Source organism: Squalius cephalus, assembly GCF_949319135.1.
Source record: "Squalius cephalus genome assembly, chromosome: 7".
Classification (NCBI taxonomy): domain Eukaryota; kingdom Metazoa; phylum Chordata; class Actinopteri; order Cypriniformes; family Leuciscidae; genus Squalius; species Squalius cephalus.
The window spans coordinates 40289701-40314689 of record NC_137128.1 but is presented as its reverse complement, the minus strand read 5'-3'; the positions used below and the strand labels follow the sequence as shown (position 1 = coordinate 40314689).

General features: G+C 36.2%; 1 protein-coding gene across 11 annotated transcripts in view; it reads right to left on the bottom strand.

Annotated features, from left to right (window-relative positions):
• The window catches only part of mbnl1 (muscleblind-like splicing regulator 1), a 73462-nt gene extending 48489 nt beyond the window's left edge, over positions 1–24973 (bottom strand). For 3 of the 11 annotated variants that reach the window (XM_079876330.1, XM_079876314.1, XM_079876325.1), the window contains exons 1-3: positions 24426–24973; positions 23927–23988; positions 11371–11505 (exon numbers count right to left, since the gene is read on the bottom strand). The gene's annotated coding sequence lies outside the window, so the exon portion shown is untranslated. Of the gene's footprint in view, positions 1–7952; positions 8229–11370; positions 11506–23926; positions 23989–24425 lie in introns of those variants that run through there. The other 8 variants (XM_079876334.1, XM_079876324.1, XM_079876320.1 and 5 more) reach the window with 6 other exon arrangements.
• Positions 24974–24989: the final 16 nt, after the last annotated feature.

Below are 24989 nucleotides of genomic sequence, written 5' to 3'. Positions count from 1 at the left end.
CTTTCAAAAACTTGTGAATGGTAGTGTGTATTTATAAAGATATTAAATAGCTAAAAGGTTTTTGTATGTTGGAGCGCAGCTAGCTACTTTTTAAAAAGGGCAGCTTTAAATTAATAATATAACTCTATTATGATTATCTTGTAGTTTGGCAAGCTACAGTTTCAGAGTAATTTCCCCAACAACAACACACACACACACACACACACACTAAATGGGGACATTCCATAGACGTAATGTTTTTTTATACAGTACAAACTTTATATTATGTCCTCTTACACTAACGCTACCCCTAAACCTACCCATCACACAAAACTTTCTGCATTTTTACATTTTTTTAAAAACCTTTAATTACTTTTTATACCAGATTTACAAATGAAGATGTTCCTAAAGGGTGTTTATTTGAGATTTTGTCAGGTTTTGGCTACTTCTGGGAACAAATTATTCCCCAAAATATATTTAAATAGGTAGGTACACACACACACACACATACACACACTCGCACAATGAATGCATATTTGTGTGGACCATGTTTTTGTGTGGAATCTGTATGTGAACATAATACGATATCTAACAATTTATATCAATGGATAGAAAAGTGAGTTAAAGCCCGAGCTGACTGGGGTGACCTGATTTATGTTGGTTTGGCTTCATGACATCAGAACATTCACAGTTTTCTTGACCTCTCTTCGCCAAATACACTGACTCATCAAACAGATATCTAGACGAACGCATGATCGTCAAACACGCATTCAGAAGGAATTTTCTTACTGCAATCACACAGATGTCCTCCTCTCTCTCTCTCCCTCAACCCCTTATACCATCTCTCACAGGTTTCTCTTCAATGCTTTACCATTTACAGCTTAAACATGTCTGAGCAAACAAGTCAAAGAAAGGAGTGAAAATGTTTGGGCGTGGCTGTTTACACAGTAATTCAAAGTAATTGGGATTGGTAGTTTATAGTTTACTGAAAGAGCGTATGTTGGTGTAAAGTGTAAAGTAGATGTCTGACTATTGATATAAAGTCTGATACTCAAAGCAGCATATTCTGGCAAAGAACACTCAGTTGAGACAGGAAGAGATTGTCTGACCTGCACTAACCTTCAAAAGTTTGGGAGTGGTAAGAAATTCAAAATGTTTTTGATAGAAGTCTGTCATGCACACCAAGACTGCATTTATTTGATCAAAAATACAGTGATAACAATAATATTGTGAAATATTATTACAAATTTAAAATAAATGTTTTCTATTTTAATATTTTTCACATTGTCAAAGATGTCCGTCTAGCGCATGTTTACATAGAAAACAATGGAAAAGGTGTGCAGAAAATGTGTTCCAGCTGTGAATTATCCCGTTTATACCATGGTCATTTGCCAGCAATGATAATTTAAAGCTGTTATTGATGTTTGCAGTGCAATATTTGCTCGTAAGGGTAAAAATTACTGTTATTTTCATCAGATATGGCTCGTTAGATCTAGCATTCTGCCTGCTTTGAATCAGACACAGAGATAAAGTAGTGCATAAGATTACATTTATTTAAATTAATGAAATATAGCATTTATTTGAATTAATAGAGAGCGCGCGCGAGAGAGAGATGAGATTTGCGTACCTGCGTCAGTTCAGCGTATCTCTCAATTAAAAATGAAGCTGTGAGTTTAATTACTTCAAAATAGCGATGTAACCCCCTCATTGCTGAGAAATATAATTTAGCGATTCAGTAGGGAAGCTATTTTATTACTAAAAGTCACGAGGCAGCGTTAACAAGTTTCTGTGCTCCTGAATGTTTCTGTGTGTGCGCAGCGCGATCTCCGATCACTGTGTGCGAGTGACGCGTGTGTGTGCTTCAGTGAAAACAGCGCTGTAATATAGAACGGTGATTAAACTGACTTGGAACTGCCTGTGTACCCTGAGTCGGGTCAGACAGACCATGGTATAAATCAGGGTTCTCAAGTCTCACGCATTGGCCGTGAGACACACGCAATTCAACCAGTTCACACGCTCACACGCCACACCGTGTATTTCTCACGCTGAAAAGGCAATGCCAACCAATTTGTCCTACAAGCTTTATATATAACGTTGTATATACGAGGCGCGGGCACACAAAGTGAAGTTTCCTGCCGCCAGCACGTATCTCGGCCAGATTGCGTTCGTTAATAGGCAACATAGATGCGCGAAGACACTGAAGTTGACGGAATATTCTCGGCCACCGTACGTTCGTTACTAGGTAACCAACAACATCGCGCAAACACACGTCGTGATGATGGAGAAGGTAAGTTTGAAGAAAGCTCGTCTAACATTTTTAGGCTAGAACAATTAATATATAGCCCATCATATACATTATTATTGATGCAGTCAAAAACTCTACAACTACTTTGCAACCAGGCCAGAAGCTTTGGCTCAGTTTTACGTTATCTGAAACAAATGTTAGTGGGTATGGGAAGGAATGAAGATGTATTTCTTCATTTTATTTTAAATAAATTTAAATTTATTTATTTTATTTTAAATTATATATTATACTGTATTAATAGTATTTCTAGTTACATTAAGGCTACATACGTATTAAAGCAGTGCTCTGGGTAATATGTATCCTGTCAAAACATACATTAATCATTGCCATTGCATTTGTATTTTTCAAACACTTACAACACAAAACACATTTCATAAGCTGGAGTGTGTACTCTTCTGTACACACACACACACACCTTAATAATACTCTAATATGTCATTTGTTCACAATGTCCCACCACACAATAAATCATTAGCCTATACCGTTTCGACTAGACACATTCAAAATGCAAAAATATTTGTTTTTCCAAACTGTTTGGAGCAATTTATTATATTTTTGTAATTTTTGTATAACTTATTTGTAATTTTGAAATATAACATTAAAGAGTATATTTGATGTGATGAATTGCTCTGTCATTTACTAGATTTAGCAAATGTTATAATTTCAATTTGTGCTGGTTAATTATGAACAATGGGTAAAATTGGGGGGCGGGGACAGGTGGGGGCGGGGCTCCATTAGGCTCCTCCCCCAACCACATGTGATCTCACTCCAAGCTTTTGATAAAACTTGAGAACCCTGATAAATGTTTATATTTAATTCTTTAACAGCCCAAGCATACATATAGGCCTATAGAACGGTGCGCAAACAAATTTACAAGGAAAAAAATGATAAATCATAAATCAGCTCCATATCGGATTCCAAGTGATCAAAGGCTCAGTGCGTTCCATTTAAACCCATTACAAGGGTCCCGCCAGTAGTGGGCACTCATACGCACAACCGGCGTAGCGTCATAGAACGCCCACTTTTAGGGGAAAACAAACCGGCGAGCGCCATACACAGTATCGGATTGAGGACGTGTACTAACCCTTACAAACATGTAATTTGTATTTAAACATTTTTTTTTCACACAGTAGGCAACCCCTATTATGTATTTGTATTTAATTACATTTTTCCACACAGTATTTTGTATTTTTATTTTATTTTAAATACATTTCCATGTATTTATGCCCATTTCTGCCTGCCATCATCATCAATATCTTGCTGTTATGGAAATATCATGAATTACGGATGATGCTATCGAAAGCTAAATCAGGCTAGTTGTATGGCTGGACAGAAAAGTGCACTCAGTAGCTACTCTAAATATAAAGACATAATATTATACATTTAAAGATGTTTACTTCTTAAAACCGAAGTAAAATCATTCACTGGCTACCTGGTGACTCGATGAGGTACGAGTAAATGTCCGGGTAAGACACTTCTGGCCACTGGGTGGGGTTGTTAGACCAATTTGACGCTGGAAGGGACATGTTTTTAAATTGCCCAAATTAAGTTTATAAATGTATCGTTCACGCTCTATGGAAGGCAGGGTGGACATAATTACTCGACATATTTCATCTAAGTGATTTCTGAAGTTATACACGTCTGCCGGCTGTGTACGGACGTTGTTTTGTGCCGCTATTTTGTATTGAAGTCTATGGGAAGTCTGGTTTGTTTTCCCCTAAAAAGGGGCGGTTACGAAATTGACAGTTAAGTTCCCGGATGTGCCGGTTGTATGTATGCAACATAAGCAATGACGTATATCCGAGTGAACGAGACAGGGGGAAGTTAGAGGGAAGGGCATAAAATAAAATAAATTGACTTAAACGCAGCCACTGACCGTGTTTTTTCATGATAAAACTGTAAAGCTGCTTGCTTTAAAGCATTATATTGTATAAAGTGCTATATAAATAAACGTGACAAGACTTGACTGGAGTGCCGAATTGTAGAGCTGGTGCAAACATATCTTCAGCATCACTATGATCAGATGCTTTCTTAACTGCTGTTTTCTCACACTGTCACTTTTTGTTCTGTGTTTATTTTATAATTGAGTGGAGTATATCGGGGAGTATACACCACATCCACTGGGTCTGGCTTTGCTCGGCCCGCCACATTAAGCATGGTGGTGTGGAGAAAAAGTCCCTGCAGATGTTAAAAAAAACATTTGGAGATCACAGAGTTACTCATGCAGCTTGTGTGAAATCGGGGCCATTTTGAATTGTGCAAAATATGAAAGTCACACCTGTACATGGTGCAGAGACAGGAAGTTCGCCTTTTGAACAGGAAATGAAAACCATGAGGTGACAAAGACAACTGCGGCACCATCTTTATCAACCTTCACGGGGCAGATCATTGCGCGACGCCGCCTCCGTTTGCCTCATTTTCTACAGTAGCTCCCGAATATGTGCCAACAAAGTACAGACACACACACTGAACAAGGCAGAAATTTTCTGTGCACAAAAAAGCTCAGTGTTTTATAGCGATGCCTGTTTCTCTCTCTCTCTTTCTCTCGTCTCAGCACTGGTATGTGTCAGGATACTGTAAATTGTGCTGGCTGGTGGATGTGAACTCCTGCTGGGTTAGAGAATATTCTCGTTACTCAGTAAGTCTGGACACCTCTGTACAGCTCATCTCGCCATCGAATAACCTCATATAAACCCTGCAAACCACACCCTTTCTCTTTCCGTTCGCTCCCATAATTTATATTTGATCACATTATCTGCACAGAGATACTCGAAGCTAAATGATCTATTAAATTATTCAGTAACATCCCTGCTTTACGGAATATTACGCTGTTTCTCAGCACATTTTGCTGGACGTAAAGATGAAGCTTACAGACATCAGCCATCATCTGAATAGCGTAAATGCGACTCAGGTTTCAGAGTTGGGCATCTCCGTCTAGATGCATTGCTGAAAGTCACCGGTGATGTTTCACATGTCCTTGATAAAAGCAGCATTGTGCTGGCCTACTTTACTGATTTATCGAAGGCATTCAGGCCTTGTGTTACTAAAGCACCCAAACTAAAGCAGTGCCCTACATCACAATGCTAGAACCACTTTTCTAGCAGAATTATCTTTGATGATGCAATAATCGGTTTGCAAACACTGTTAAAGGATTTCTTAAGCTGCCGGTTCATTATTTAGCTCGGAATAATCTAAAGCAGTGGTAAACGGAAATGCTAAGACAGCAAAACGTAAGGTGTTTTCCAGGTTTACTGATCTCAGGGGGCCTATCTACTCATTGGTAGCAACACAGATGCTTTATATACAGTTCTGTTGTGCAGCATCTTATTTGACAAAAAGAAAAGTTGCAATGTTTTGTTGTAAATTAATTGTTATATTTTCAGTTGATTGCATTTTATAATCTTGATTAAATTGTTAAAGTTTAAATAAATTTGTATGAATTCATAAAACACAGAATAAAATGTGACCCTGGACCACAAAACCAGTCATCTGTGTACATTTTTTGAACTTGAGATTTATACATCATCTGATGTGTAGCATTGATGTATGGTTTGTTAGGATAGGACAATATTTGGTCGAGATACAACTATTCGAAAATCTGGAAACTGAGGGTGCAAAAAAATCGAAACATTGAGAAAATTGCCTTTAAAGTTTTCCATTTATGTTCCCGACTGTGCTGCATTCACTCACAAAAATAAATGTTTTATATATTTACGGTAGGAAATTTACAAAATATCTTCATTGAACATGATCTTTACTTAATATCCTAATGATTTTTGGCATAAAAGAGAAATCGATAATTTTGACCCATACAATGTATTATTGGCAATTGCCACAAATATATCCGTGCGACTTATGACTGGTTTTGTGATCCAGGGTAACAAATGGAAAATACAGAATTTTGGGGGGAAATAAAATGGATTTCATGGATTTCTAAATTAAAAGGTACCTACTCTATGGAGTTTAATTGTGAACAAACAAGTTTACATTCATTATCAAGGTCTAACAAATATGTGGAAAACATTTCCTTCCCCATTAATGGTAGATAAATATTGTGATAATATCTTTGCCCATATCGCCCAGCCCTATGTAAGGCAATACAGTTCTTCCACACATAAAATATATATATATATATATAAATATATATATATATATATATATATATATATATATATACGGTATATATATATATATATACACATTTTTTTATTTTTTTATATATATATATAAAAATAAATAAATGTCATGCCTTCTTCATTAAGTTACAATTAATTTATAAAATATATTGTTCTTTATGTACTACAACTATTTGACATTAAAAGTAAGACCAAAGACTCCACAGTTGCTAAATTAGGAAACTAAACTAGTTTCACTCGCTCAAACTGTTAAAGCAGCGAGAAAACAGGAAGTTTATGAGTAACTGTGAGTGAGAAGTTCTCAGTTTGCAAACGTCCTCTTTTGGAACACAGTCTTGCAAAACCTAACAAAGCCTAACACTGTTTGACCCAACGTGTGTTGAGAAAGAAGCATTTCATTTACTTTGAGAGATGTGTTAAGACTGAGAGAAACAGGAAAAAATGACAACAGCTCTCAATGACTAAACAGAACGGCTGCTCATTTCCTCCCGCCAAATATTATCAGCAGCTACAGATGTATCGCACTAAACAAAACGCAAAATATCACGTCACACCTTACATAAACACCTCTCAAGAGTGTCCTAAAGAGAAAAACAGCTGACTGCACTTATACACTTTCAAAGCTCTAATACATTGAGGCAAATTCGCTGGTGTGTTTTACACGGCCAATGGCGTTTGGCAGCAGATGCACACCCCTGATTCTCTTGAAACTGACTTTAAATATAATCAGATAAGTTGTGGAGCAACATCAGAGGAGAGTGAGCGATTAGTAGCTATTATGACTCTTCAACAAAGTCCAGCAACTTCATAAAATGGAAATTTACAAAGTGCCAAAGACACGTACGTAAAAGTCCATGTAAATAGTTTGCATACTAGAAACTGCACTTTCACGAGACAAAGAGACACAAGAGGAAGCGATCAAGCATGTCAGAATACATGCTGTAAAAATGATAGTAATTTTAACAAAAAAATAATGTACATTTTAAAACGTACAATAAGTAACCTTACCATACACAGCGAAAAATACTTATTTTAATATATTTAAAAATATGAATAATTATACTAATTGCATCATATTGTAATGTACTAATTACTAAATGTATAGTATTTAATATAATATTTACATGCTTATGTTTATGTGACCTGTAAAATATATAGTGACCAAAATGCCTGAAAAATATATTATTTTACGGTCACAATCTGGCAAACAAATAAACCTGTTTAGTTTTAGTTTTTTTTACCATACATTACAGTGTACAGTATATACATTCTGTATACATCAACAAATTGCTGAAACAACATTCAAAATTAAAAGTGTAAATCAGCAAACAACTCACAATTAAAAAAAGGTCAAAAATCTACATCGCAGTGTGTAATTGTCAGCATTTCTAATATATATATATAAAATTCATTACGAAAAGTACATTTTTCCAGATATTCTCTCTCAGTCATACAAATTTAGTAATAGACGTAAAAAAACATTTTCAGTAAATGTGTATATTTGATTCTATTTGCATTTGGTTAGTTCTTACCCGTGTGTGGTGCAGTATCTCCACTGAGAGCGAGACAGGAACTCACACATGGGTCACCAGCCAATGTGGCTTACCGCAATGCATTCTGGGCCAGATACTAACGTATGCCCCGGTGTGTCACAGTGCACAACCAAGCAGAGAGTAGCATGCATGCAAAACACTGCATTAAGATGTGTAAGTGTGTGTGTGTGTGTTCATGGTTTCAATGTGTGATCACATGATAAAGCACGGACTGAAGCAACTGTGTGTATGCGTTTAGCGATCATTCTCTCTATCGCCATGGAAACCTACTTTTATCTTATTTGCATCTGGGTGTACTAGCCGCAGAGAGAGAGAGAGAGAGAGAGAGAGAGAGAGAGAGAGAGAGAGAAAGAGAGAGAGAGAGAGAGAGCTGTGTCATTTTCACCCAGAAAACCCTACTGCCCTCCTCAGAGACTCAAGAAGTTTGCCATAGAATCCACACTCGTTTCTCACACGTAAACACTTTCCCAGAGCGTAGTGAAAACACGGCTATAATCCTGATACTTATCAAAATCTCATACTAATTTACTCGTCCTAAAAGTCAAACCTTCAAAAAAGAGGAAACAACTCTCATACACTGCTAAAGATAGCCTTGCACAGGAAGAGGCTTGTGTTTGCTTTATACAGAAGCCCTGAAAAACTATTTGAACGTGAGTCACGCTTAAAAGTGGAACAAATGATTTGAAAAACTACTGTAACAAACTTCTTTTTGTGAAATGTTTAGCTTGAAAAATGTGTTTGTGCTGTCTTTCTTTAAAATAAATGACAGCTGGTTTGATATTTTCTTTTATAATGCAAATAAATGCATTCGTTGTTTTAGTATGTAAAACAATGTACGCGTGTGTGAAAGCATGCACTTGTGTTTGCATGTGAATTAGCATGCATGCATGCATTGTGTGTGTGTGTGTGTGTGTGTGAGGTTATTTGAGGTCTGCAGTTCACTCATGCCAGGTGTGTTATCTTAGATGTTCCACATGACTGAGTCGATGGTAGAGTTCCTCTTCTAAACTCACTCACCTGATCTAAAAACACTCACACGTCTCACTAACGCAACCCCTCGGGTGTTATTTACACTGATGACAGTGAGAAAGAGAGAGAAAAACAGATTCAAGGCTAGTATATTCATACAAAAAAGCCTCCATCCTAATGCCATTGAACAAACTTTTCGAGTTCTTATGATGCCATTGAAAAAGGTTTTCAGGTTAGCATATAAGAGCATTCCCAACCCAGTTTTCTTCCATAATGTGACGCATTCTGAGTGAAACAGATTATTCAATTAGAAAAAAAATATTGTAGGGCTTTCATGCCAGACATAAATGCAAGTAGATTGCCATAGATCGTGGAAGGCTACTTCACTTCTTCATTTTGAACTGGGGAATGGAAATCCAATGGTAACAGCTATGATAATCAATGATTTTATTTCCTCAGTACAGTCTTATTATTAACTAAAACTAAAACTAATAAAAGCCATTTGGTCACACTTTAGATTAGGGTCCAATTCTCACTATTTACTAATTATTAACTACGACTTTTGCCTCAAACTCCTAAATACTGCTTATTAATAGTTAGTAAGGTAGTAAGGTGTTACGTTTAGGTATTGGGAAGGATTAAGGAATGTAGAATATGGTTAACTAAAGCTGCGTATGTCGCCAGTGGCTGGCGGGTTGGTCGCTACTGGGCGTTCCCACAACTGGTACCTAGTAATGTTTATGAGTGACATTCACGGATGTTATTCCATGTTGTAGACAACAAAACAGTTTTCTTGCAGTTAAAACAAACATTCTGGAGGGAAATGACTAATATATATGAAATCATATTAGTCTGACCTTGTCAAGCTCCACATCTGTGGATCTAATGGGTGGAGGGATAGAGATATGGGTAGTGTTAAGGTGTGGCTGGACCTTCTAGCTCCACCCATCACACCCAGTTTATATCTAGAGAGAGGGAGCAAGACTTCAAGCTCCGCCCATGGCTCTGCAGTGAGCAGCCTGTCGAGCCAAGAGCCATGGGAACAGAGCGAGGCCGGTGGAGCGAGTGTTAATGAGCGTCACCTGCGTGCCACACCGGTCTCCAGTCCCACGGAGGAGATCCGGAACGATAAAAGGAGGAGTGACACAGTGAAGGACGAGAGAGGACCAGGCCTGGACTTTATGTTGGTGCTGTATTTTAGTTTATTTACTTTTGAAATGTATTTTAGAACTTTACTTTTGTTCTTTATGTTTATTTTATTATTAAAGTTGTTTAACATTCACCCGTTCCCGCCTCCTTCTTCCCTTATTAACAAACCCTGTAACAACAGGGCTTAACTGAAATAAGTTTATGTTGAAGCACCAACATTTCTAACTGAAATAAAAAATTTGTTTTAGAAATATAAAATAAAATATGAAAATATAAAAATATCATCAAAACTTATTTAGTTTAAATAATAATAAAATTCCAATAAGTAAGTTAGTTCCAATTATGCTATTTTGAGGACGTTTTTAAAGATTCTCATGATGCCACAGAACTGTTATTAACATCCCATATACAAAAATTTGTAAGTTCCAATGACAGTGGATTTCAACCTTTTTAACTTCAAGGCCCCCCCACAGTCCACAACAATATTTAAAGCCCCCCCCCCCACTTCTTTTTTTGTTGTTTTAGCTTATTTCAATAGTTGCTTTGTCTTATTTTAAATAATTTTAAGTCATCTTGAGACCCCCTTGGAAGTTTGTTTAGGTTCCCTAGCTGGCCCTGGCCCGTGGTTGCGAACCATTGACATAGGAGAACGTACTGTAGGAGACACTTAAAGTACCTATAGTCCCATAAGAGAATCTTTGTAAGTACTTATTATGGAATATAATAACTGTTTATGTTCCAATGATTCCGATGAACTTCCAAAGAGAAGCAATCTGTGGTTCTTGAAGGCAACAGAACAAAGATGGCTTTCCAAAGAACCATTCATCTACTGGTAAAACCGATGGATGGTACTTAAAACCAACACACTGTTCTGAACCAGTGACGTAACAACAAAAATGTATTAATTTTAAAATAACCATTATAAGTATGTACAACACAAAATTTGCGCAGATAAAATACTTTTCTCTGCTGAACCAAAGGAGCTTATAAGAACCTTTCGAGTGATGCAGAGAAAGACAGAAAAGGAGGAATGAAAAACGAGGTGCATGGAAAGGAAAGGCACACATGAAGAAATGAACCACAGAGAGTAAGAAAGCGTGCTCAACACACAATGCCTCATTTCAAACCTTTCCGTGCTCACTTCTAACCTGGCACGTCGCTGAATATCAGGACGCCAACTATCCTTAGCTTGTGAAATACCCATTCCAATAGCTTTCCCGAGCCACCGGTGGACAGGAAGTCCTCGTCTAGCCCTCGGAGTAATGGCACACGGTCTTACCTTACTCTGAGCTGCTCAGATCCAGTCCCGTATGTCCTCTCTTCTGTCTGCCGACAGGAAGCACTCTCAGTCCGTCCCTATTTACAGTCCCCTGGCACTGCAGTACGGCTCACAGCTGGTGCATTCCTGCCTCAGCTGATGGAGAGAGGAGAGATAGAGAGCAGACACGGCAGGCAGCGAAAGAGGGAGAGAAAAGGAGAGAGTCAGAACGCAGTATGAACATGCTGTACAAATCATCTCCTGTGAATGTGAGGTCAGCAGATGCTGATCAGCCAATCAGAGTCCTGATCTATAACAACTTGAGCTAACTGCATTATGTATTTCTTATTATTTCATCCGTTTGATTCATGAACAGAAGCACTGATTCGAAGCAGAAACATCAGCAGTTATTGATATCTCGCTGATGATACCTAGAGCACCAACTATTATGTAACAAGGCCATTTTCTAGTCCTAATGTCGGTTAGTCATCGCTCAAATGCAATTAAAATGCAGTTAAAGACCAGATGACTTCATAATTGGAGTTTTATGGTCCATATAGTCCATGTCTGTGAGTTTTGAGGTCATGCTATAGTGCACTAGTGCAAGTTGACAAAATAGGCTACTCTAACGTTCAAAAGTTTCTTTTTAAAATAAATGAATACTTTTATTCAGCAAAGGCGCATTAAATTGATCAAAAGTGTCAGTAAAGACATTTATAATGCTGCAAAATATTTCTATTTCAATTATATGCTGTTCTTTTGAACTTTTATTCATCAAAGTATCCTGAAAACAGCATGATTGTTTTCAGCATTGAAAATAATAAGAAATGTTTCTTGAGCAGCAAATCAGCATATTAGAACATATTTTGAAGCATCATGTGACACTGAAGACTGGAGTAATGATACTGAATATTCAGCTTTGCATTAGAAGAATAAATTGCATTTAAAATATATTAAAATCAGTTTTAAATTGTAATAATATTTCACAATATTTTACTGTATTTCTGATCAAATATATGCAGCCTTGGTGAGCATAAGAGGCTTCTTTTAAAAACATAAAAAAATATTAGTGATCACAAATCTTTGAACAGCGTAAACTTTTAGTATGTATGCACATTTAAAAGAATGGCCCAAATTATTGATGACTCATTTTGTTTATGGGAAGCATTTTTATTTGACCAAATTTGATAATAATTGGCTTTCTTGACCAATTATTATAATTATGAGATTAAAAAGGAATTATTTTATGAAGTGTCCGAAACAGAAATGATTACTTTCTATGGCAACGCTAAATAGGTACCTAAGTGTAGAGATGCTAGTAATAATAATTTATTAAATTTTTTTCAATTTGGCTCATTCTTTTTTTTATTTCAATGGAACACACACACATACATATCTCACACAGCATTTACAAACCTTTTGGGTCTTTATTAATAAACATATTGTAATATTCAATACAATGTTGAACAATACTGAATTCATAAAATCCTACCAGTGTCAATAAACAAAACAACTGCGTAAACAGAATTTCCAAATAGTTTCAAGAAATGCACTAATTATCATAGCACACAAAACTTCAAAGCTCCAGATGGCTGTCTGAATCATCTCAGCTGTTAGGATGCGTTTGATTATGAATTTATTCCTTTGTAAATAGAAAAAAAGGATTAGACTCTGAGGGAGAGAGACAGAGAACGAGAGGAAGATACCAGACAAGACTAAGCTGTCTCGAGGATACACATTTTTTCATTCTGACATAATCGTATTGTTCACGCTCTCTTGCTCCCAGACGATCACTCCTAGCAAGTTAATGAATGGTACGTTCGTATATGTGGTACACGTTAATGCCAAGCTCTCTTCATTCTTAAAACCATGATGGTCTCAGCTCATGATGTCATTTGGGCTTGGCCAATTAGATTAAGGACAAACACACTGAATAATAGGTACACTGATGGGCTGCTGTGTCTGGTCAGATCAATCTAGCAGTGCTCACAGGCGCTAGACTTTCTGTTCTTCAGAGGTCTTTAAAGGGGTGGTTGATTATGATTTCACTTTTTTAACTTTAGTTAGCGTGTAATGTTGATGTTTGAGCATGAAAAACAACTTCTGCAAAGTTACGACACTCAAAGTTCAAAGCAAAGGGAGATATTTTCTTTTACAGAAATCGCTTTTTAAGGACTACAAACAGCTGGTAGGGACTAAAATGAGCTTTTTAATGGGTTAGTGACATCACTAATATCACACAAATTTACATAAACCCCGCCCCCGGGAACGCAATTTATAGATTATCATGACAGAATATGCTAATCAATGACTAGAAGATAGTTAACTCCACATCAGCTACATATATTCATCAACTAACCATTCAGAAATGTCCTGTTGCATTCTACATGTTGTCATTTCTTCTTGAGTCTCTCCATCTTTGTCCGATTCCGGTTTGAACATAAAAGGCAAAAAGTTTGAGAAATTTTCAGTGTGTCTGTGTGAGGTAATCGGAGCTGCTAACATACAAGCTGTTGAAGCTCCGCCCTCTGTGCCGGGAGATGCAGCTCATTTGCATTTAAAGGGACACACAAAAAATGGCACGTTTTCGCTCACCCTCAAAAAGTTACAATTTTAACATTCTATAAAAAATATCTGTGGGGTATTTTGGGCTAAAACTTCACATACACACTCTGGGAACATCAGAGACTTATTTTACATCTTGTGAAAAGGGCATTATAGGACCCCTTTAAATACATATATAATAATTAATACACTTATAACACACACACACACACACGCACACATTATATTCAATTTTAGACTTTGAAAACACTGAAAAGTTGCACAAAAGTACATTGTTGATGTAAATGTCAGTAAGAATTGTGCAAAATTCATTGACGAGTGAATGTGAATTGAATTGGCCACATCCCAAATAAAGTTTAATTGGAATGACAGGAGGAATATACTGAACTCCAATGCAAAGAAATTCAACACAAGTGATGCATTCCAGGAAAATAAGTGTTAATCCACCAAACGTTTATACAGACAGAACGATAGATAGAATGATAGAATAATAGGCAAACTGATAGATAGATAGATAGATAGATAGATAGATAGATAGATAGATAGATAACCGGACTAAAAACAAGAGAGAGAAAGAGAGGGGGGGGGGGTGAATTCTCTCAGGCACTGGACATAATTATACCCTCATTGAGCCAATCACATGACAGCGCCTGAAAATAGCAGAGGGCCACGCCCAGGCCGAGCAACAAACGCCTTCTATTGGGATGTCATTATCTCCTTTTAGGATTCATGCATATGATGAGAGAAGAGAGAGAAAAGGGAGGGTTAGGAGAAGAAGAAAAGGGGAAAAACAAACTCCATAGACCTGAGTCATTACCACTGAAGGGAGAGGGAGTAGTAGAAGGAAGGCAGGATGGAGAGACTGAGCGAGAGAGAGAAAAAGACTGACACTTAAAAACTAATTACCATACACTTCTGGGCAAAAAAATGGGCCACGCTCAAAATGGCTGAACACAAAGCTTTTAATTGTCTTAAGCACAAATTATTGGTCAGCAAATTAGCAACATTTTAAGCAAATGCGCTACTTAAAAAGCCATTGCTGTCTCAGAAAAACATCAAAGACAGAATGAAGTTTTTGGGAAGTTGTGTGTGGAGTGATGTATCACAATGAAACATGCATGGTGAAAGTTGTATGGTGATGCTCCAGAGCGGTGTCTCCGAAAATCTGCTCAGAAATATAATAATAAATGCATACCACAGTGAAGCACGGAGGAAGTGTGTCATGGTGTGGGGAGTCTTTTCAGCTGCTGGTATTGATGAGATGCTTTACTGTGAAAAGTAATTTAATGTTTTGGTGTGCATGAGAATATTGCAGAATCGCTTGCTTCCCACAAATGAAAAGTTGTTATAAAGAGGAATGATTAGATGTTATTTTTCAACAAGACAATGCTTCTGTCCAAATTGCAAAGACAACCAAGAAATGGGATGAGAACAAGTCCATCAGGCTCATGTTTTGACCTGGTCAGAGTCCAGATTTGAACCCTATAGTGAATATATGGTCTCACATTAAACTCAAACGAACTGGGAGACATTTTTCAACTACTCATGAACAGTTTGAAGCCATTAACATTGAGTGGAACAACTCTTCTTCCTGTAAAAAGCTATCTGCACGTTCCGCTCTAAGTTACTTTATCTACAGTACTGTGCAATTCTTGCTAATTTCCTGACCAGTGATTTGTGATTAAGATGGTTAAGACCATTAAAAGACCACTTTTGGCTTGGCCCAATCTTTTTTGCCCAGGAGTGTATATAAGTTATTTGTCTTGTGTTGTCTATGCTGCCACATGTTTTCTAGTGATCATCTTTGGGTTTTTTTTGTTTAATAAAAGTGCTGCAATTAGATCCTTCTCCTTGTTTTGCCTGACCACACCGTGATTATATATAATATATTATATATATTATAACTGTTTAGGGGTCCAAGTAAGAAATGACTTAACGTTCAGATTACTTAACATTACATTACTTAATTACTAAAATTATATATGTTATAAAATAACATTTATTTTGAAAGGTATATCACATTACAAATATTAATGAATATAATAATATAATTAGATAATATTATTCATATTTTCTTCTGCTTTATATTTTTATTTTAATTCTACGGATTTATTTTATAGGTTAGTATTCTTTATTAAAGTTTGGGGCTTGTCTTATAATAGATTAAAAACCTAATTAGTGTGATTTTATTTTCTAGCAATAAACATCAAATAAATGAAACAGAAATATACAAAAATAGGTAACAGGGTTGTACATTTTGCTAAATTAAGCTGTCAATCAGTAGGTAGTTTGAAACCAAATGTTGGTTTATAGTTATTGATACATTTACATTTCCCATGAATTAAAGAAAAGCATTTGTTTGATTATCTTCTTAAGTTACAGGGTTGAATGGCTGAGCTTTATGAATGCAAATAGAATGAGATCATTGTCTTTCGCAAAAAGCTGTTGGAAGGGTTCAAATGATGTTACCCACAAAGCATAAACAGCTTTGCTGATTACAGATGGAGTGATCTAGTAGTTTTCTCACATCACTCGCTCTCTGTGTAGAGGGGGTGAGAGACGAAGAGAAGTGAAAACAACAGGAAAACAACAGCCCACAAAATAGCTGAGCTAAAGACAGTTATTTGCGCAACCCACACACTGAGACACCGATGCCTTCATCACACTGTGTCCAAACACACTGTGGGTTTAATAACGCAGTGACATCACCTGTGTGACCAGATGATACAATGTGTGAAATTTCTACTGTTATCATCAATGCCCGAGGGCAATGAGGTCTACAGATCTTTATAAAAGTCCAGAGTAAAGTTACGTCTAGATTTAACGCTTACAGTCCGACATAAAAAGGTTATAGAACCAAAAGGGTGTGAGAGCCTGATGTCATAGTAGAACCTTTTAATGTTCCACTAAGAAATGTTTCTCTAATTCTAGAACATCTAACATCTAAATATTTGGGTGATATAAAGAACCCAGAAACCAATATGATCTGCAATAAACTATTCAAGTACAACAAACCATCACTCAACAACATTATACAATAAACAGTGCAGGATCAGCCTTTTCCTGATCTGATGGGGTGATCTTAAAATGTACTTTTAAAAGAATAAACAGATTAAAATAGATAGGCCTAGCCATTGAGTTCCGTCAGAAAGACAATGTATTTTTACACTGACAAGAGTTGTTTTTGGCAAATGAACGTGTAAACTGAGGGTGACAAATTACAGTTCTTCCTTAAATAATATGCTTACCTCAAGCCATATTTTTATTTAAAATTGCTCATATATAATAGCTTCACAAGAATGCACAATGGCCCTAAAAAGACTATGGAAACTTACAGTAGGTCATACTTATAATATCACTGAATATCACTTAATTAGAAAAATCTAAAACAATAAAAGGGCTTTTCACACACTTAACCCCGGGTTATCGTAGTTCTAAACCCCACATTTAACCCCGGGTAAAGAAAAGTTTCACGTAATTTAGAAGCAGGTTTAGCATCGCATTTTACCCGGGGTAATGAAACCCTGCTCTGGAGAAAGTTTCGCCCCGCTTTTGCTGTGTTGCATTGCAGTGCCAAACATGAACAGTGTGAAACGATGTGCTGCCTCATATTCACAAGCTTTGGGAAGTCACGGAGACACAGCGAGTCGTATAGACCAGTGATTCCCAACCGGGAGTATTCACATAAGCACAATCGTTTTAAGTAAACATAAACAGTTCAGAAAGAAAACCCACGTGTATACTGGATACATGCGTCAGGTCTTAAAGTGAAAGCAGTGCTAATAAACGTGCTCTCTATGTTGTTACTGTAATCAATGATTAACTTTTGCAACTTTAATTGATTAATCTGCATTTCATTTTTACAATGAAGACTATCCAGTGTTATTTTACATTTGATTACTTTATTCAATTTCTGTAGTATTTCTTACCTGAATAGCCCTACTACTCTTAGACCAACCTTTAAGCAGTTTATTTAATTTGTATTTTTGTTCTGTAGTATTTATTTGTGCTATCCTTTGTTTATTTGTTCTCATTTTATTGCTGACTATTTGCTTGTCTTTTTTTTTCTTGTCTTCTTGTGCTATTGCAACAAAATTACAACAATTGTAACATATACATTGAGTGATCAAACATTTATGTGAGATAGTTGTAATGGTAATTGAGCAATGTTTATATACGAATAAAAGCCTATATTAAAATCTGTCATTGCATATAAAGTGATCTCTTCAGAAGAAATGCTTGATTGCCTATGCTTTCAATGGATGGACAAAAATTAGATTTTTACAAAATATCTATATGAGTAAAGTATATATATGGCAGCTCTTCCCCATGGTATCAAAAATGGTATTGATTATCAATACTTTTCAAGGTATTGTCTCGAAGTTAGAAATTCCAGTATCGTGAGTCGTGACAACACTAGTGTTGGGTGCCACAAATTACTGAAAAATTTCAAAGGTGTCGTGACTGAAAAAAGGTTGGGAAACACTGGTAAAGACAATAGTTTCAGCGTTTCAATCAATGACACTGACACTGCAAATAAAGACATTAACCCAGGGTTTAGGAATGTACAGTGTAAACGTCAGCTTGCAGAATTAATTGTTAACCCCGGGTAAATTATGAGCAATGTAAAACGTGAGGCAAAATTACCCAGGATTCTGTTTACCCAGGGTTTAGGATGACCCAAGGTACACTAGGTGTGAAAAGCGTACAAATTAATTTGATCTTACTTTTCTATGTAGGTTTATAATTTAAAACTTCTTTTTGTGAAATGTTTGGCTTGAAAAATGTCTGCACTTGATTTGATTTTATCTAATCATTTCAAAGTGTTGCTTTAGTGTCTTGTTAGAGCCTGTATCATATATTATCAGTGATCTCTTATCAAACAGGCTCTGCACCTTTGCTGATCTGGCATATCAAGGAATATATTTTTCCTTTTTTTTTTTTTTTGTAATTCTTGATAGGCTACTTATTGTTTTAGTAGCCCAACAGCTCTAACTCTTTTTGGTTTAGTATGCAAAAATTATGCAAAATTTTCAATTTTATGATTATTATACAAATAAAAGGATCTCTAGCAATTCTGGTACAAATGAAATCCACTCTAAACTGAATGCCGAGTTAGGTTTTAGCTGTGAGTTCTGTCTGATATTATTGCTTACTTGCAGAATCAAGTCGAGTGATGCACCAGGACGGCCCGTCAGTCACATGGACAGCCTCACTATTGATAAAGCTGACAAATGAAATAAAATCAGGATTCTGTGTTTCTGCAAGGAGAACCATTACACGTGGATCGAAGGCCACGGGCTCAGCAGAAGAGGGATTTGAAAGAGAGAGAGAGAGAATGAGGTTTGGGGGAAAGATGCAGTCCTGTGCGTGACTGCACTCTCTTTGATTTTGCCTGATGGATGATTGATTATTTGTGGAAAGTGCTGTGGAAATTCACAGATGTTCTTTGAGTTCAAGCAAACTGGGATAGTCGCCTGGATCCCAAATTGCATTTGTTTCTTATTCCCAGGGTCATGAATTTGACTGCTACTGACAAAATAAAGAGAAATTCAAATAACATGGTCTCTCTCTCCCAACCTATTTATCCTCTATTATTTTATCTACATGTATATACCTATTTTATCTCTTTATTTTCAGTAGTACTTTTAAACAACAGTAGCTTTTCTTTTTAGGTAATGTGACTACATTTTAAAGTGCCTCAATAATGCTTTTTCGAATACATTTCATGCATATATAGCTGTTTGTGAATGTAAAAGGTCTACAAAGTTTCAAAGATCAAAGTGCACAAGTACAACAAATAAAGTTATTGTCTCCAAAAAGAAAGAATTGGCTGCCCATGAACAACGTCTACTTTGACCAGCCCTAGTCGTAGCTGAGGCCTGAAAGAGTTTGGTTTGTGTTGCAAACATGTTGAGAAGAAGCTGTTTTCAGCGCTGTGAATTCACTTTGCATGCACTTCACAAGGAAGAGGACTCGTGCTGGAATTAATGCGGTGAAACAGACGACATTTTACTCTTCGTATCACTGTGTATCAATCGCTGAGGAAGATCCGGAGCTGAAACTTGGATATGGTAATGGTCCTTTAGTTTCTGACACTCGCTGTAAGCGGTAGACCAATCACAACAGACTAAGCCATCTGACCAATCAGAGCAGAGTATGTTCTCGAAAAGGAGGGGTTTAGAGGGACTGGATCTTCGAACAAACCATTTTCAGACTCTTTAAGAAATGAATTGATGCTGCAATGTATATTATGAGAAACTTAAAGTGTTTTTTGACCTTGGATGCATGTAAACCTATTGTAGGAACCTTTAAAATAGGGGCACTTTAACCCTTTCAGCTATTTTAACCCTTTCATGCATAAATTAAAAATAAGCTGCTATGTTGACAAGATTTTAAGACAATTAAAACAATCTCAATCAATCATGTTTTTATCAAAGTGTAATATTTTTTATCTGAAAAACTCAACTCAGTATATTATGTTTGTTATTTGCATGGGCTTTTGGGGGTTTTTACTTGCACCCAAAAGTTGAGATAATTTCGTTAGTTCAAATACATTGGACAAATCAATCTGATAAACACAGTGAATGAAGCTTAGTTTATTTAAATCAAAAGTGTATTTTTTTACAGTGCTTTTTGATGAAACATTCGAGCCCTTGCATTGCATGGACATCTGAGACCTTGCATACTAAAATATTTCTGCCATGCTAGTGCACATTTGGTGACATTTAAAATGAAAAGCACATTAAAAATTACATTATAGCACTTAGGAGCATTCGTAAGAAAAAAAATAGCCTTCATTCCTTCATTAGCGGCCCATGTTGTTTGCCGCTGACCCCTGCATAGAAATGCTGATGCACTCAAAGTCCTATATTTAGACTTTATTAGCAATATTAAATTCCACCTCAGATGCTTTCACCACAACGTCTGGAAATAGTCCACAGCCACTATTAGCGTCACAGTCATGTGTATAAAACAGATAAATAACCTCAATAACTTATTTCTCCAAAGGCAGGCCATAATTAACGAAGCAATCATTTAAAACAAGACAGAAATCATTATGAAATATGAATTATAAATGAGTCGTAATGAATAAATCAGTGCATTGAATATATGTGCACAGACCTTTTCTACTTTTGTTGATGATTTCTCGCACAAATGCACTTTTAGAGGCACTTTTTTAACTTTACACTGACAATGTAAACTAAGTAATAATTGATGTGATAAATAATGCATTGTGAATTAGATCAGTGAACTAAGCCGGCTTACGTTTTCCCATGAAACAATAACAGACTTGTGAACAATGACAGCCTGAAGGGACTGTCAAGCGATACATGATATTTCTTTAAGTTGTAATCTAAAGCCTTTGGACAGGTTTATCTCTTTCCCACCACTATGCCTGTGTTAATCTGGTGTGAGGTGGTAAAACTGTTTTTAAACTGACAAATTGCTCAAAACTGTTCATAATCGCCCCCCATGTCAGTTTTGCTCTTCCTTTTGAGCAATTTATGAAGGCAACCGAGCAGATCTTCCATCCAGAAATGTAAGACTCCAGTATCGTGATGAGTTACGCAGCAAGCCAAGTGCCACGACCAACTCCAAAAATACATGTAGCTGACCAATGTGCATTTGAATATCTAGACATGACCGCATAAAAATCCCCTTCTGCTGACACATTTATCAGAGAGTACAGACGCCCATGCAGCCACACCCCGTCACTCTCCTGCCTTGTCTTGTCTCTGTTTCATTTGTGCCTTAACTCTTGAGCAACACAGTTTTTACACCTAGGTGTGAGGTATCCAACATCATCACTCCAAAATGCTGCCTGGAAAAGTTTGTTGGGTTCATTGCACAGTAGCACAGCATGTAGGCCAACAATGATCTACTGAACTGATACAAGATGTTTAATGTGAACTAAATTTAATTTAGTTTTGGGTCATTTTCGAATGCTATAGTAGGAAAAAACTTGCAAAAGTTACAGAATGAAGTGCCAAGAGAGATGCTCACTTTCACCTATGTAAATCAACTGTTTGTGCACGTGTTAGTGGAGAAACTCTTTTTGCACCAACACATACCAAAGAACCAATATATATTTAATTATATCAAATAGCCACCTACCTAGTATTTAAGGTATCCAACCATTTGGCAACAACACCGCATACTTGTCAGCATATGATTAAACTACTAGACTGCCACCTGCTGGTTGTGGCCGGCATTCACAAAACAATACCAGTTCTGTCCTGAAAGGAATAGTTCACTTGAAAATGAAAATTCTGTCATCATTTACTCACCTTCAAGTTGTTTCAAACCTGTATGAGTTTCTTTCTTCTGTTGAACACAAAAGAAGATATTTTTGAAGAATATCGGTAACCAGACAGTTGATGGACCCCATTGACTTCCATGGTATTTTTATTTCCCTTCTATGGAAGTCAATGGGGTCCATCAAATTCATACAGGTTTGAACAAACTTGAGGTTGAGTAAATGATAAGAGAATTTCCATTTTTTAAGCGAACTATTCCTTGAAATACACCTTTATGGAAATCACCAAGTCTTTAAAATCATCGGAATTAACGTTCATGTAGTCAGTGCTAAAAGTTTTATTTTACATTAACATCTAACGTAATGTAGCAATCTATTAGCTATTATAAGTGCGCTGCACTGCAAATCATTATGAAGGCCCCTGCAAAAATAAATAAATAAATAAATGTAACAATAAATGAAAGAATTAAAAAAAGAAATACAGAAAATTATAAAAGAAATTAATATGTTAATTAATAAATTGAGTATTACAAAAATAATTTTAGAAATAAATTTAATGAGTAATTCATGTATTTGTTTTATCAATAAATGTATTCCTTTTATTTATTTTCTTTTTATTCATTTATTTTGCAGGTTTGTGCCTCTATATATCAAAGCATGATCTGTTCAACCCTTAAAGCAATAGTTCACCCAAAATGAATGTGCTGAACATAGAGAAGATATTTTGAAGAATTTTGTTAGCCAAATAGTTTTGGCCATCACTGATTTCCATTTATGGACAAAAAAAACACTGAGATATTTCTCAAAGTATTTTGTTGTATGTTTCACAGAAGAGAGAAAGTCACACAGGTTTGTTAATTCCTCATTTCATTTCAGAAGTATGCATTAGACTTTAAACTTTAATCTATGTATTTTACCAAGTCTACTTAACCATATGCCTCACCTCAATGACTATTCTCATCTTTTATATTTGCATATTGCATGTTTATAGACTAGCAATCATAGCACATAAATGCAGGAGTTTTTATTAACTATTAAAGAAATGCATCTAATATGTATTGCTTAGTAATCCACCATGATTCAAATATATTCTCATAATCAAGGCTCTCTCTTACAAAGATCATTAAACAAGCAAAATAACTCAATACAACAGTCGAAGGGTGCAAATATGTAAGAAAAGCCAGTCTTCAGATTCAGCACTCAAATTGCCACTGAGGTAAACGTCATCTTCGTTTCCTAAACATCAGTGCAGAACAAGTAATATGAGACCAGATCCTCTCAATGCACCAGATGCAGCCATAATGCACCAGAACGCCCATCACACTCCAGCTATCAGTGGACAGGAGCCAATGATTAGGAAGCTATGACTAAAAGAAGCAGGAGGGCAAATTTGGCTACTCTTATCATGAGAATCCTTGGAATTTTTACTGACCAGAGCAACCTCGGTTTCCCAAAGGATGACGCCTTCTTACAGAAGTGTCCTAATTACTATACTGGGGCATGAAAACCCATACAGATCACAGGCTGAACACCCCCTGCTGGCTTCACTAACACCTCACTCAGAAACAACATTAGTAGCTTAATGGGAAACCAGGCAAAAACAGCAGGGTGATCGCTACAATCAATGTAAGTTGACAAGGTTTAAGAAATAGCGGATAATTACCCACACACAGACTGAACTATCCAATCCAAAGCGCATAAGGACCCAGAACATATGGATTGTGTCAGGCATTGTTTGGATTCAGTACTCACAATCTACTGTCCTACGTCTGTGTCCATGTCCAGTCATCAGATGCAGATGGTGTGGCCTGGACCTGCAGGGTGAAGGGTTGAATTTTACTTTGTACTACACATTAGCAGTTTGTTCTATTATCCATATTTTATATAACATTTCTCAAGAATACTGTAACTGTATACAATGTTCCTATTGCCTAAATTGTGTTACATGTGATAAAGTTGTAAAAAGTTAAAGGAGGTGAATCAGCCTGTAGTTACTATGTTCTCAATTTCTGGCACTAAATATCAAACCTATGAGCATCTGTAAACATGAATACAGGAACATTTCTCAGAACTAACCACCTTTTCTAAAAAAATATTAAAAACACTTTAAAGAAGAGTCCATATATATATATATATATATATATATACATATATATATATATATATATATATATATATATGTGTGTGTGTGTGTGTGTGTGTGTGTGTGTGTGTGTGTGTGTGTGTGTGTGTGTATTTATGCATGAGTTACCTTTAATTGATTTCCTTTTTTTTGTACAATGCTTTGCTTGGAAATTGCGTTTGTGCTATGTAAAATAAAGGCCACTATGTTTGATATTCTGTTCAAATAATGCAACTATATTAATATATTATAAGTGTTGCTTAAATGTCCAAAAACCTTTTGGTCAACTGCGTTGTCTTCTGTAAGAATAATACAGTGCTGCTTAATTATTTACATGTTATTTGTCAACTATATCTGATTCAAAACAAGGAATCTCCCGTAAATGACCAAATTAACCTACCAGTAAATTACTCGTAATGTTCCTCATTTGTAAGACGCTATGGATAAAAGCGTCTGCTAAATGACTAAACATACAGGTAAAATGCAAATAATACCAGTTACAGTAATATTAGGAGACAATATTAAAGAAATACTCCCATACAATCCTAATGGGGTTAGATGTCATTATCAAACTTAATGACATGGTTTTAAACTACGATACCGGTGAATCCATGAAGGTTGTTTTTTTTCCTCAGCGCCAGACTCACTGCTGTTTACCACATGTCAGCCCAAGCTGGCCCCCGTTCTCGCGAT